The sequence below is a fragment of the Jaculus jaculus genome, chromosome 3 (genome assembly GCF_020740685.1).
Source record: "Jaculus jaculus isolate mJacJac1 chromosome 3, mJacJac1.mat.Y.cur, whole genome shotgun sequence".
In the NCBI taxonomy this organism is placed as follows: Eukaryota; Metazoa; Chordata; class Mammalia; order Rodentia; family Dipodidae; genus Jaculus; species Jaculus jaculus.
Window position 1 is genome coordinate 40390483 of NC_059104.1, and position 14137 is coordinate 40404619.

General features: G+C 37.3%; 1 non-coding gene across 1 annotated transcript; it reads right to left on the bottom strand.

Annotated features, from left to right (window-relative positions):
• Positions 1–10541: 10541 nt before the first annotated feature.
• LOC123459940 lies at positions 10542–10700 on the bottom strand. Its single transcript, XR_006636672.1, has one exon. It is a non-coding gene; the product is annotated as a U1 spliceosomal RNA (small nuclear RNA).
• Between the last annotated feature and the right edge of the window lie 3437 nt (positions 10701–14137).

Sequence of the window (14137 nt, forward strand, 5' to 3'; positions counted from 1 at the left end):
GGCTGCAAACTTGTTAAAGCTATAAATCTTCTACCAGAGAATCATTCCTCTAGGACTTATGTCTTGCCCATGACCTTCTTTCTAAGACATTACTGTAAGACAAAGTCTTTGCATACATAATTCCATGACAGTCTACACTTTCTTGCTTTGCAGTTCCTAATGGCTTTCCTGCTTCCATCTTTTACTTTATACTAGCATAAATGTGGACATGCATACTATGTAGGCATTATTTTCTATTAAAATTTGAATACCAATATGCATCCATGTACTAAGACATTGGTGCTGACACTTTCATAGTCTATACCTTAAGAAGAGATGAGTGTGAAAAAAGGTGTTTCATTTACTATAAAATGCAAAGCAAGGTACTGATAAGGCTAGTCACAAACAGGGATTCTTAGAACATAAATTCACTGAAATATGGTTGTGATGATTAATTCCCTTGTCAGATTGACTGGATTTATCATCACAGAGGATTTTAGTAATTCACACCTGCAGGTGTGTCTGTGAGAATGTATCCAGAGAAGGTTAGCTAAGTGGGGAATACCCACCCAGAGTGTAGATGGTACCACAGCTTAAGCTGAAGCCCAGAAGGAGTGTATGGGGAGAAATGAGAAAGCCAGTCCAAGGCCCGAATTCCCCCATTTTTTATGTGTCTTGTTTGTCAACAATCATTCAAAGTTCTGCTCTACATTGCTCTTTCCTTCCTGTCAGGATGGACTGAATTTTCTGCCACTATAAGTTAAAACAAATCTTTTCTCCTTAAAGTTGTTTTGTTTAACAATTTGGTGACAGTCACACAAAATAAACTAATTCCTAATGCAGCTGTATTCCACAGGTCATGACAGAAATGACTAGCGAAGAGAGAAGTGATAATAAAGACTTCTTTCTGGATAAGACTAAGTGTAAGCAGAATAGCATAAAAATATTTAAGGGGTTCCTATGGCTTAAACAAACTCTAGGTTGTATATTAGGAGCTGTATGTTCTGGATTTTGGTCTGATAAAATAGACCACTGTGTTTCATAGTATGTTACAAAGATCCCTAAGGATACTTTAGATGGTATGGGTGCTAGGAAGGCTTAAGATGAGAAAAGTACAAACATTTTAATTTTTTTCACTGTATTGACATTTTCACTCCTCGTACAATATAAACAGTAAAGGTATGTTTTTCTTAACAATATGTCATATCACTGTCATTATTGTATTAGATTTTTAACAACAGCACACTCAATATAAATTGCTCATGAACATGAAAACAACAAAAATATAGCCTCAGTAAGGCTGATCTTCATTAAGTATACATAAATACAATTTTATTTAAATTTGAATTGTGTGATAAATCATGTTAACAGTCCAATGATGTTAAAATTAGTAAACTGAATATAATGATGCCAACACTCGCCAGTAACATGGTTTTCTTAAGAAATCCCAGGAACCCAAGTTTGTGTTGCAGATTAGTCTAGTTGATTTTGCATGAAATACTTTTGCCTGAAAAATGTATTGGTAGACATACTGACTGCATGAACTTGGAAGTTTTGTTTTACTTTGTTTCTCAAAAATGACAAAGCAAACCTCACAGTCAGAAGAACAAAGGAAAAACTGATAGTGTTTGTTGTAGTTAGCTTTGCATTGCTGGACAAAAACCCAACCAAAAGCAGCTCATGGGAGAAGATTTAGTTTTGTTCACACACTCACAGGGATGCTCCATGATGGCAGGGGAAATGATGGCATGAGAGAGGCTGGCCCTAACCTCTGCTCCAACAGGTGGCAGGCAGCTTCAAGAGGATGAGCCACACACTGGCAAGGGGAAGCTGGCTACAATGCCCATAAGCCAACAACCAACAATACATAATGTCTAAGAGGATACAGTTCCCAAATTGCTACCATCTGGTGACTTAGCATTCAGAACACATGAGTTTATAGGGGATACCTAGTTCAAAGTTCAAAAAACTACATTGTTTGTTGCTAAATGATGGACATCTTTACCCAAATCTTTCTCATATGCAGTAATTGATACTTCCTTGTCTTTTCCAACAGTGTTTTCCAGTAGAACTTCAGAAGTATTAGATTGCTCCTGTGACTACACAATATTTACAAGACATTTTTATTTATGTATGTATTTATTTTACATGCAGACAGAGAGAGAGACAGAGAGAGAATGGGTGCACCAGGTCCTCTAGCCACTACAAATGAACTCCAGATGCATGTGTCATGATGTGCATTTGGTTAATGTGGGACCTGGAGAATCGAACCTGTGAGTCCTTAGGCTTCATAGGCAAGTGCCAGGTAGGATCTCACTGTAGCTCAGGCTGACCTGGAATTCACTATGTAGTCTCAGGGTGGCCTTGAACTCATGGCATATCATGGCCTAACATGTGGCTCTGACCTTCTTCTCACCCCCTCTTCCACAAAATTTCCCTGAGCCACGTTGGGTTTGTTTTTGGTATGCTTCAGTGATGAGGTGTTGGGGGCCTCTGGGTCTCTGGCTCTCTGATTTAGTAGGAGTTGATTTTCTCTGTGTTGGTCTCCTTCTCCCTTGTGCTGGTATCTGCTTCATCAGGAAAACAGCACCCTTGCTTCTGCCCAGCTTTTACTAGATGATGATTGACCCATGTGGGAACTGGTCTTGGGAAACTCCAGTTTCAGGAAAGATTGCATAACTGTGACTTTTTTCTCAGTTGTTCTTCTTTGGTTTAGCCAAGATTTTCTAAATTTTATGTTAAGGTTTAATCTTCTTCCTTCTAGATATTTCTTTTTTCTTTTCACCTTTCTTTTATCCTAGCACAAGATTATGGTCACCTTGAAAACTCTTGCCTAATAACTTTCTTCTCTTCCACTTATATTTTTAAATATGTCTCTCCCAATATATACATTGCACTTCTAATTCTATATAAACCTGCTATCTGTGGAGTTTATCTGAGATGTCATTCAAATGTATTTCTTTTTTTTTTTTCAGGGTAGGGTCTCACTCTAGCCCAGACTGACTTTAATTCACTATGTTGTCTCAGGCTGGCTTAAACTCACAGTGAATCTCCTACATCTGATACCCAACTGCTAAGATTAGAAGTGTGTGCCATCATGCATTGAGGGAAAAGAAAGAGAGGGATGGAGGGAGACAGGAAGAGAATGGGTATGCCAGTTCCTCTAGGTGCTACAAACACACACCCGATGCATGTGCCACTTTGTGCATCTGGCTTTACATATGTACTGGGGAACTGAATTCAGATTGTTAGGCTTTGCCTGCAAGTTACTTAACTGCAGAGCTATTTCTCCTGCCCAAATGTATTCTTATTTACAACTAAATGTCATTGTAAGCCATATTTTCTTATGTATTCTAACAAAAACTATAGCAATATTAGACATAGAAGTACAAATATATAACATAAGTACTTATAAAAATTCAACTATATAATATCAAACCATACCTTGAGGAGTTTCAAAATATATTTGTTAGTGACATTGCTACCATAATTTTCTATACTGATTGAAATAAAATGTTCACAAATGTTATATAGATAATAAATGTGTCTATTTTTTTAATTTACAAAATATGTGTGTAATTTATTGAATACAATCAATGCATTAATTTCATATTTTTCATAGAAATCTACATGTTCATATGTTCCAAGGTTTTTAGTATGTACGTATTTGGTTTTACTTAACACAATATATGATTGCAACGGTTTTAAGAGGTTGTGACTTAAATTAAAAGACCATGTTACTGAAGTTTATATGGTTGGGAAAGAGTACACAATGCAATCATTCCAATTATGTTTGAGTCAGCCACAATTTTGTGCTCAAGTAGAAAAATAAAATCAGATTCTCATTCTGTCATAACTGGAACACAGGTTTCAGAATCTACTCAATACATTTTTATTAATAACCATTTACTATTAAAAATTATACCACACTTGTATGCTGAATTACTTAATTAAATAACCCCATTTCTCACTTTAGAATTAAAGTACAATATCTTCTCTACTATTAAGTGTTACAGAAATTGAACAGTCCATTTTTCAATTGGCAAATTAATTTCCAAAATTAATAATTCTAATGACTTTCTTATTTTATTCCTGAGGGAGACAGAATTGTTGTGAGGACTATGGAAGCTATATGGACATAAGTAGACAATGTTTATGACTGAGGAAGTGTCCCAATAGACAATCACTGTTTTCAGTATTACAATCTTACACAGAGGTAGGCTAATGCCTAACTTCTCCACAAATGCTTCTAGCAATGAATCATTTTCAATTTGACTTGAAAACATTATTAAAAAGCTAGCTTTTGTGCATTTGCATGGATTGCCTTAAGTTATAATTCATTATATGACATTTACCCTAAGATTTAAAATACAGCTGGGCATGGTGGCACACACCCAAAATCTCAGCACTTGGGAGGAGGGAGAACTACTGGGACTCAAAAAGCCATCATTGGATGCATGGTGAGTTCCAAGGCTAGCCTGGGCTGCATAGCACCCTGTCTGGAGGAAAATGATACATAATCATCGTAATAGCCTCAGAGAATGACTCATCTTATGTATGTCTGTTTCCAACACACCACGGCAATTGTTCCTTCTGTTTTTTTTAAAGATTCCTTCAATAGTGAACGACATAATTTCTGTAAAAATGGTTTAGACAATTTGTTCATTAAAATTCTAACATCAAAATCACTTAAATATGCCAGAAATCTCCTCTGTATTCATTCTTCCTACCCTCTCTGTATTATTTCTACAGTATCTCAAAATATGATTGTATAATTAATTAACAAGTGCAAAGACATGTTAGTTCACTAGAGGCTGAGTCAGAATTGTGAGTAAAGCATTTCCATATATAAGATTTTTATCTTTAAAAAATTTCATTTATTTATTTACTTGAGAGAAAGGCAGAAAGAGAGAGAGAGCATGGGCATGCCAATTCCTTCAGCCACTGAAAACTAACTCCAGATGCATACACCACCTTGTGCATCTGGCTTAGTTGGGTCATTGGGAATCAAACCTGTATCCTTAGGCTTCACAGTCAAGCACCTTAACCTCTAAGCCATCTCTGCAGCCCAATTTTTGTGTTTTCCTTACACTGTGTTAGGCATTGATCCTAAGGATCAATGCTATGTAAATACATTTTTTATACTTTATTGTGGTGCTCATAGCAGCCAGTTTTCTGCTTTGGTGAGATTTGAGTCTCATCAGTGTCTACCACTATCCTCCTTGAGGAGGTTCTTTGGCTGCCAGTGAGTACAGCATTCATATTTGTTCTGTTACTTCTTCTCTTATGTTTCCTGGGCAGATATAATATAGATGACTTGTCTCATACTAAGAACTCTTTCTGCATGTGATTGTGACAGATCTGTGAGTAATTTCTAACCGAAAATATTTCACTTATGAATTTTATCTTAATTTGTAATAATGTAAGAAATCCACTTAACTTTTGTTGAATGCATAGATTATACATATATAAGCATGGAAGCACTCTCTTACAAATCATACAAATTCAAAATAATAATTATTTAATTGTTCTCAGCCAAAAATTTTTAACATATTGCAATAGTCCAGTCACCCATTTCTTCCTTAGTAATGATTTTGCAGTGAGTGGCCGGAAGAAGATGCTGTCTCTGTGGAGACTGCTGCATTCATTCACTGAAGTGCCTTGTTAAAGTACATACACAAAATAATGTTGGAAGTATATGAGCCCATTATTTTATATTATAGTAAAATATATACTGCATATTTACTATTTTAACCATATTTATTTGTATACTGATAAATATATCATTATTGATGTTGGACTATTTTCATCCTCCCACAATGAACTTTGTCCCTACTGAATGTAACTTATAATTACTCCTCCTTTAGTATCAAGCAACTATTATTCTAGTTTCTTCCTTTATGCATTTGACTTGTTTTTGTAAAGGTTATCTCTGTGGTCAAAAATAGCAGAATTCTGAGGATGATAGGATGCATGGAATATTGATGGTATACTTAGATCAACATTTTAATGCCTCTTGCATTTGTAACAAATTAAGCTCATTAAAACAGTATGCATGGTCTTGGAAAACCAGTGCAATTAGTTATCAGCTTAATTTCAGAGCCCATAATAGTGTAGCAAGTAGCTTGATTTGACTTGTTTAGCATGATAGAAAATATAATACTTAGTATTTCCTAAACTATGAAGTATATCATCCATATGAGTATGACATAATAATATAAGCCAGGTACACAAACAAGTTTCTCAGGACAGTGGCAGAGCTTAAAGTCAGAGGTTTATAGCAGAAAGAGAAAGATGGCATTATCTCTTGCTGGACTGAAAATGGAAGGTCCAGGAATCAAGGAAAGTGGTGTCTTCTAATAGGTGGGTACTAAATTCAAGAGCAAAGATAGAAAGAGTGGCATTTTCATGAGAACCAGGGTGGTTTATATAGTAGCATGTGTCTAGAGTATGTACATGAGAACTCAGCCTGTATACCCTGTTACTTTACACTATTGACAATTAGAATGTGTACATGAGAATTTGACCTGCACACCCTGTTTCTCTCACCTTAGACTATTTTCAGATGGAACCCAGTTATGCTGCAACATAATTATGGCCTACATAAATGTAAGCTAATGATAAGTAAAAGGTTTTGAGTTGTGAAATGGAAAGTGGGGGAGGGGAAGGAAATATTTTGGTTTATTATTTGTAAGTATAGAAGTTGTCAAGAAAAAAAAATTAGATGTCTTTGATTTGTAGTTATTATATAGCATATGTAAAAAGATAAAAATGTTGGCTGAAGAATTGTCACAAGCAGTGAATAAAAGAAATTATGGGTCAAGACAACAATCTTGTTTTCTGTTTCTTCTACTGTCATCAGAGATTAGCATTTATTCATCTATAAGAATAAGCCAGAGTATATAATCTGCAACTTATTTTGTTCTCAACAGTTTCCTTACCCAGAGGCTTTTTTATTGCACCATTCTGTAGTCACTCTAGCCATAGAGCAATCAACCAGCCTAATAGCAAGACTCTAAGAATTAGAGAAAATATATGCATTTATCAGTAGTGGTATTAGCTATTGACAGGAAAATTGTCCTTGCTACTTACTAATGACTAGAACAATCATGATTATTGCCTTATTTAGAACCAAGATAGGAATGATAGCTGCAGTCATCTTATGTATTTACTAATAGTGATTTTAAGGGAAATTTGGGGAAAGTTCTGCAGATCCAATCACACAAAGAGCCAAAGGATTTGTTTTCTGGTATTGTGAAGGATGGAGCACATGATTTTATCCAAAGCTATAGGTATGCAAAATTTGAATGTCACTAGGACCAGATTACATAGTCATAGATTTTCATTTGACAAATGAAGTTCCCATAGCTCTTTACATTTTCTTTATTATGTGTCAGAGTTAGTGAAGATCAAAAATTAGTATCAGGCAAGACAGTGACAATATTATTACAGGTCAAATGATTTTTCTTGGCATACTAGTAGCAAGAAAATAACATTTTTTACAAAAAGAGGTTCTTGGTTGTTTTTGGCAAGGAATTGACATGCCAAAGGGGGGGAAAAAAAGGTTGTTTCTGGGAAAAGATTGTATTTTTTACTTTCAGAGGATCAAATCTGTATTGTAATTCAAACTTGGTTTTGGAGCCTGTGGACTCAGAAGGCAAAGGAAAAGGGCTGGTTTCCAGATAGCTAGTACCAAGGACCAATTTAAAAGCCCTAATGGTATGTGTTCCATCATGATACTCAAAGTCTCATATGACACTGACTCCTTTTTAGAAGGCCCCAGCAGTAGAACAATGCTCCCCACCCCTAAGAAAAAAATATTGGTCTTTATAAGAAGGACTGTGTGTGTTTTTTTGGAAGGGGGTGGAGATGTGATTATATGGCAGTCAGAGCTCAGGATGAGGGTTCTAACTCATTTACCAATTGGACCTTTCATGGTTTTTTGTGGCACGTCTTGAAACTCCAATAGTGCAATACAGTTGGAAAGTCTCTGGGGTACATTGTCAGTATACCACGGATGTATTACCAAATCAAAGTTCATACATCTTGATGTTCATGTATTAGTAGAGAAGAAAACTAAAAAGATGCTTTGGAAATATCTGGTGAATCATATTAGATTCCATTATTATCTTCACTATATACTATTTATAATAGTCACCATCTCATTGCTGGAACAAAACACCATCAAGACACAGCTTATGTAATGAAAGAGTTTATTTTCAGCTTCGTGTTTCAAGGGAAAGTTTCTTCATAGCAAGAGAAACACTAGCAAAAATCAGCCATATATCACATCTCCAGGCTAATAGGAATAAGAAGAGATAGTGAGCTAAGTGTGGAAAGTGGGTCTGGACTAAAACACCCCAAGGACCAACCTTAGCAACACCCTTCCTATAGAAAGACTCCACATTCAAGGGCTCCCCCAGCTGGGAATTAAGCATGGGACTTAATCACAGACATATGAGGCTCTAGGAGGCTGACATCTAAATTCAAACCACTGCACATTTATGGAAACATAATCATGACCTAAGCTCAAATTGGTTTTGGTTGATGGTATTCCACTGCAACTCACTGGCTCCTGTCAACTTCCCTGGCCAGGTAGGGCTAATGTGTTGAGACAAACACCTCATGTTACTCTACTTCCTTTAGTTTCTCAGCAGGGGCTGTGCTTTAAATTTCATCTTTGATGTCTCTGCACTGTTTATCTTAGAGCACGGGAGAGCGGGGAGCAATCACCTCTCATACACAGTAGTACCTAAAATGAAATGACTTCCTTGAATACTCTATGAAATATTAATGTAATCAAAACTATAAAGGCTAACCATTCATTTACACAATGACAGCTTATTGATTTGATGTCAACAGTCACTTTAAATTCTTCAACCATGAATTGTGTGAGTATGTGTGTCTAATATTAAAAAAAAATAAAGCATTCCCACAGATATTCATGGAGTATTTAAGATGTCCAAGGCATCTAAACTATGAGGAATGCTCAGACAGGATTTTATTTTTCAGTAGTTTTTAAATATCTCTTCATAAAGCAGCACTTGATATCTGATGGTTTCTTCCAGGCTCCTTCCTGTGGACTCATTGTACCTTCCTTGATTCTAGTTTTAAAACTTCTGCATATTGCCCCTCACTAGCCACAGCTATACTGCCTCTTAGGTGAAGAGCAGATATTGCTGCTCCTTGTCATGATAACTTCTTTTCATCTTCCCACCCAGAGAAGAGTGACAAGATCAGAGTTCCATCCTGCTGGCTTATTTTAATCCTCGCTTACAATGCTTAGCCTGAAAACTTTCATTCACAGTGGAGAGCCCTTATGTCACTTTATTTCACTCGAGCCCTATGGGATAAGACACAAGTTGGTTTGGTGTCCACTCATCAGGCAAACTTTGGGAGGAAAGCCATATCGAAACAGACACATGTTCAGACTTGTGGCACAGAACTGCAGCTCTCTAGAGCCATTTTCACTGCCTCTGGATAAATTTCAAAACCCACGGGTTTTGTTGACGGATTGGATTTGAAGTGTCAGAGAAAGCATGGAGTAAAAAATAACTCAAGGCTTCAAAAAATCTCTTCTACTTCATGGATGAAGTTCAGTTTTAGAAGTTGAAAAATGTTACAAGAGAATTCCATTTACACATAGTTGATGGAAGATTGGGCATTTTTCTTTTATATTATCTATATTGAACAAGGTATTAACAACCAAAATCACACATGTATTTACAGAGTTCATTACTGTGTTTTAACATCCTGGAATTTGAATTTTATGGGCATTATATGGTAAATTGAAAATGTCTCAAGGGAATGGACTATAGAAACTCCTGGGTACATGATGCTAACGGCTCATATTTCACAAAGCTGCTGTCAAGGAAGAGGCTGAGATGTGGGCTGACTTGGAGTCTCCACACAGGACTGATATTCATCTAAGCTTATTCCTATCAGATGGTCATTAGCCTAATTTATTTCCTTGTAATGATATTTGCCATAGAACCATGTGCAACAACACTTGGTCACCAGGTGGCGAGTCAATACTGGGAGATGGTGGAACCTTTAAGAAGTGGGGCAGAGCATTAGGAAGTAAAACATTAAGGGGAGCTCTTGGCAGAGGTTCTGGCTTTGGGTTTTCTGAGCAGTGCCATACACAAGGTGGAGGCACCTGCCTCTGCCTCAATGAACTCCACTATATTTCCTCAATCCTGATGGGCTACAACTAAGCTCTACAACTGAGCCATAACAAATCCATCCTCAAGCTGTTTGCATAAGGTATTTTGCCATGGTTAATAGAAAAGTAAGTAATATAGTAGCTTTGAATGAAATAAACCATTAAAACTTTAGGTCCTAGAAAGTGACTACTGCTTGCTGTCATATAGCTTTCTCCATACAAATATTGGCACATCTGTCAGCTTCTTCAAGAATGCCTACGCATAACATTGTGTAGACAGTGTAGATAATTTATTATTGTATATTCAGTTGCTGACACAATGTTTTCTATTGCCATTAGTCTCTCAAGTGCCTATGGTAAATCTAAGTTTATCTGTTATTGTCTTTGTTTCTTTTTATAGGTGAGAGTGTGAGTGCTTTCCCCCATCACCACATGACTCAATGAAGTTTCCCACTTTGGGGACATCACAGGGTCAGTACATATAGAACACAATATATAAGCCTATCCCTGGGACAATGACCATGATAGTCATGCCATCTCCCTGCCAGGAAATTATTATATTTTATTCTTTGCTGGATAATTTTTAAATCAGTGTTCATAAAAATAACGAGTTAAGATGTGGGCATGGTGGCACACACCTCTTATTGCCAGCACTCAGGAGGTAGAGGTAGGAGAATCACCATGAGTTCAAAGCCACTCTGAGACTACATCATGAATCCCAGGTCAGCCTGGGCCAGAGAAAGACCCTACTCTGAAAAACAAAAACAACAACAACAACAACAACAAAGTTAAGATAGATAGTCATACAATTACCAGCCTAAGAACATGAACAGATATAAATTTAAAAGGAAAAATAAGAGCTGGAGAGGTGACTTAGCGGTTAAGGGCTTGCCTGTGAAGCCTAAGGATCCTGGTTCGAGGCTCAATTCCCCAGGACCCATGTTAACCAGATGCACAAGGGGGCGCACTCATCAGAGTTCCATTGCAGTGGCTGGAGGCCCTGATGCGCCCATTCTCTCTCTTCTTCCCTATCTGTCTCTTTCTCTCTCTGTCACTATCAAATAAATAAATTTTTTAAAAAGTAAAAATAAGATATGGATATGGACATGTATTAGCTAATACATTGTTGTTATATGGGTGAAATTAGGAGTCAGAAAATATCTAGAATAATAGAAAGTAATCTTAGTAGACCATTTTCACTAAAGTGACTTATATTCTTATGTTCATACCATGACAGTGTATTAACTAATACTATCATATGTTTAGCTGTTTTATAATGGTATACCTTCAAGTACTTAAATTCCTCTAGAATGATTGTAATATTTCTAAATTTTCAGATATTTTTGAAAGAAGTTAGTTCTTTGCAGTTCCAGTTGTGTGCCAAGAAAGACATTTTATGATAAATTTCTATTGAATTATTGGCAACTATGGATCATTAGGTGGGACAACCATGCACATTTACTTTTGAGTTTTATGTAAAAGTAGAATGAATTAAGTAGCATGTATATACAAATGATATCCTTCAAGGTGCTGAATGAGTGTTTTCATAATTACTAACACAGACTTTTTTCTCAGCATAAAGCAGTCATTTATGCATATATGGTTCATAGAACAATTACATTTTAGAGTGTTTAATTCTATCACATCTTTTTGAAGATATGTGTAAGATTCTGAGTAATATGCAGAAAGTCCTAGGGTCTAATAATAAGCACAGCCAGCATTTGAATGCAGCCTATGTAACTCCCAAGCTGAATCCTTGACTACATGCAGCATAACAAAACCAGAAAGTTTTGTCACCTTGTACTTAATGTCATCTATTAACAGACCAAGTACTGAGTGCTTATCGTCAGTTCTGAGTGCATAGCATCATCTACTATCTAGAGCTAGTACTAAGTATTGTCATCAATACTGAGAGCCAGTACTCTGTGCCTCTTGTCATCTACTCTCGTGAGCCAGTACCTTGTGCTGTCCACAGCTAGTATTTACATCATCAATTACAGGCCAACAATGTACTTAATTTGACGATGCTACCATATATACTTAGGCACATGCCACATATTTTATCTTACTGATACAATGTATTTAAATTAAGAAAGTTTGGGCCTGGGGAGGGGTTCAGTGGTTAAAGGTTAAAGCCAAAGCCTGATGGCCCCAGGTTTGATTCCACAGTAGCCATATGAAGCCAGATGCACAAAGTGGTACATCTATCTGGAGTTCTTTTGCAGAAGCAGGAGGCCCGAGATGCTCATTCTGCTTTCCTATTTTAATGTTCTCTCTCTCTCTCTTTTCTCTCAAATAAATAAAATAAGAAACATCACAACTTAGGCTAGAGAGGTGGCTTAACAGTTAAGATGCTTTCTGGCAAAGCCAAAGGGCCCAGGCTCATTTCTTCAGGACCCACATAAACCTGGGTGCACAAGATGGCTCATACATCTGGACTTCGTTTGCAGTGGTTGGCTGCACTGGCACACACATTCTCTCCATCTCTATCTGCCTCTTTCTCTCTCTCAAATAAATAAACAAAATACTAAAGATGAAATCTCATAAATGAATTTTACTAAGTATTTCTGCACATTATTTCTTATTTAATATTGAATTAGAATTGGGTGCTCAAACACTGTGCACCATTCATGACATTAATGAATTAATTCCAGAAGTCAAGACTATGGGAAAAAGGATATTTCACTATATTCTTCAACACTTTTCTTTAAAATTGATCAGGGTTTTTTTTTAGCTCACACTTTTTTTAAATTAGTTTTGTATTCAGCAAACACAGGCAGTTTGGTACCATTATTAGGCTCATCCATGGCCTACCCGCTCCCCAATGGCCCCTCCTTGTTGAGGTATATGGGTCGTGCATTATGGAATTAGCCCACAGTTATTGGTACGATAAATGTCTCTGCATATCATGACCCTACATATGGCTCTGACATTCTTTCCACCCCCTCTTCCGCAAAGTTCCCCTGAGCCATGTTGGTTTCATTTTTGGTCTGCTTCAGTGATGAGGTGTTGGGGGCTTCTGCGCCTCTGGCTCTCTGATTTGGTAGGAGTTGATTTTTCTCTGTGTTGGTCTCCTTCCCCCTTGTGCTGGAATCCAGTTCATCAGGAAAACAGCACCCTTGCTTGTTTCGCCTATTTTTCTTAGTTTCAGCTGGGGCCCTTCTGAGGTATGATGGGGTGGCTCTCTCCTTAGGATCTACATCTATCTGAAAAAAAAGAAGCAGATTCTCCAATGGAGAGTAAGTTAGCACCAAGACAAATGAGATAACCCTTACTTTTTTTGTAGAGAATTTAATAGGTGTAGGCCCTCTTGTAGTCCATGATTGATGGTAGCTTGATAATGGAGATTGTTCTTATGTTTGGATATGGTTATGACTTGTTTCCCAGCACCAGCTATGGGTCTGGTACCACTGAGGGGATCAGTTAGCCAAATCAAGAGCAGTTGCTTCCCCACCATGGCTGTGTGCCACTGTTGCACTTGTGTGGGCATCACAACAGGTTATTTGCTACTAAGTAGGTTAGACCATGAGTTGCTTGGACAGATATTGGTAATGTCCCCCAGTCACCCATGTAGCACCTTCTGGCACTAGACGCTTGACTGTCCGGGGGCTGACTCTCTCCTGGCTTCCAGCCATGCCGTTCCATTTTACGTGTCAACTGCATATGGTGTCTTCAGCAGTAGGGTCTTACCACTAACCTTTGGTGGGTCATCAAGTACTCCAACAGAAATCTGTCATTCTTTTAGGAAACCTTGTAGTTCTCTCTGATCAAAAGCTCATTGTGGATGATAGCCCCATGCTGGTACTGGGAGTTACAGGTCAGTGCCCCCTAAGAAAAATGAGGAAAAAGATAACTAATATACAAGAGTTAGAGAGAAGAGAGAGAGAGGGTGAGGGAGAGGGAGGGATGTAAGATGTAGAAAATTTAAATTAGACTTGATCTCCAGTGTCTTGTGGTTCAGGTGTTTCCTGTAATGGCCTGGTGAAGGTTCAA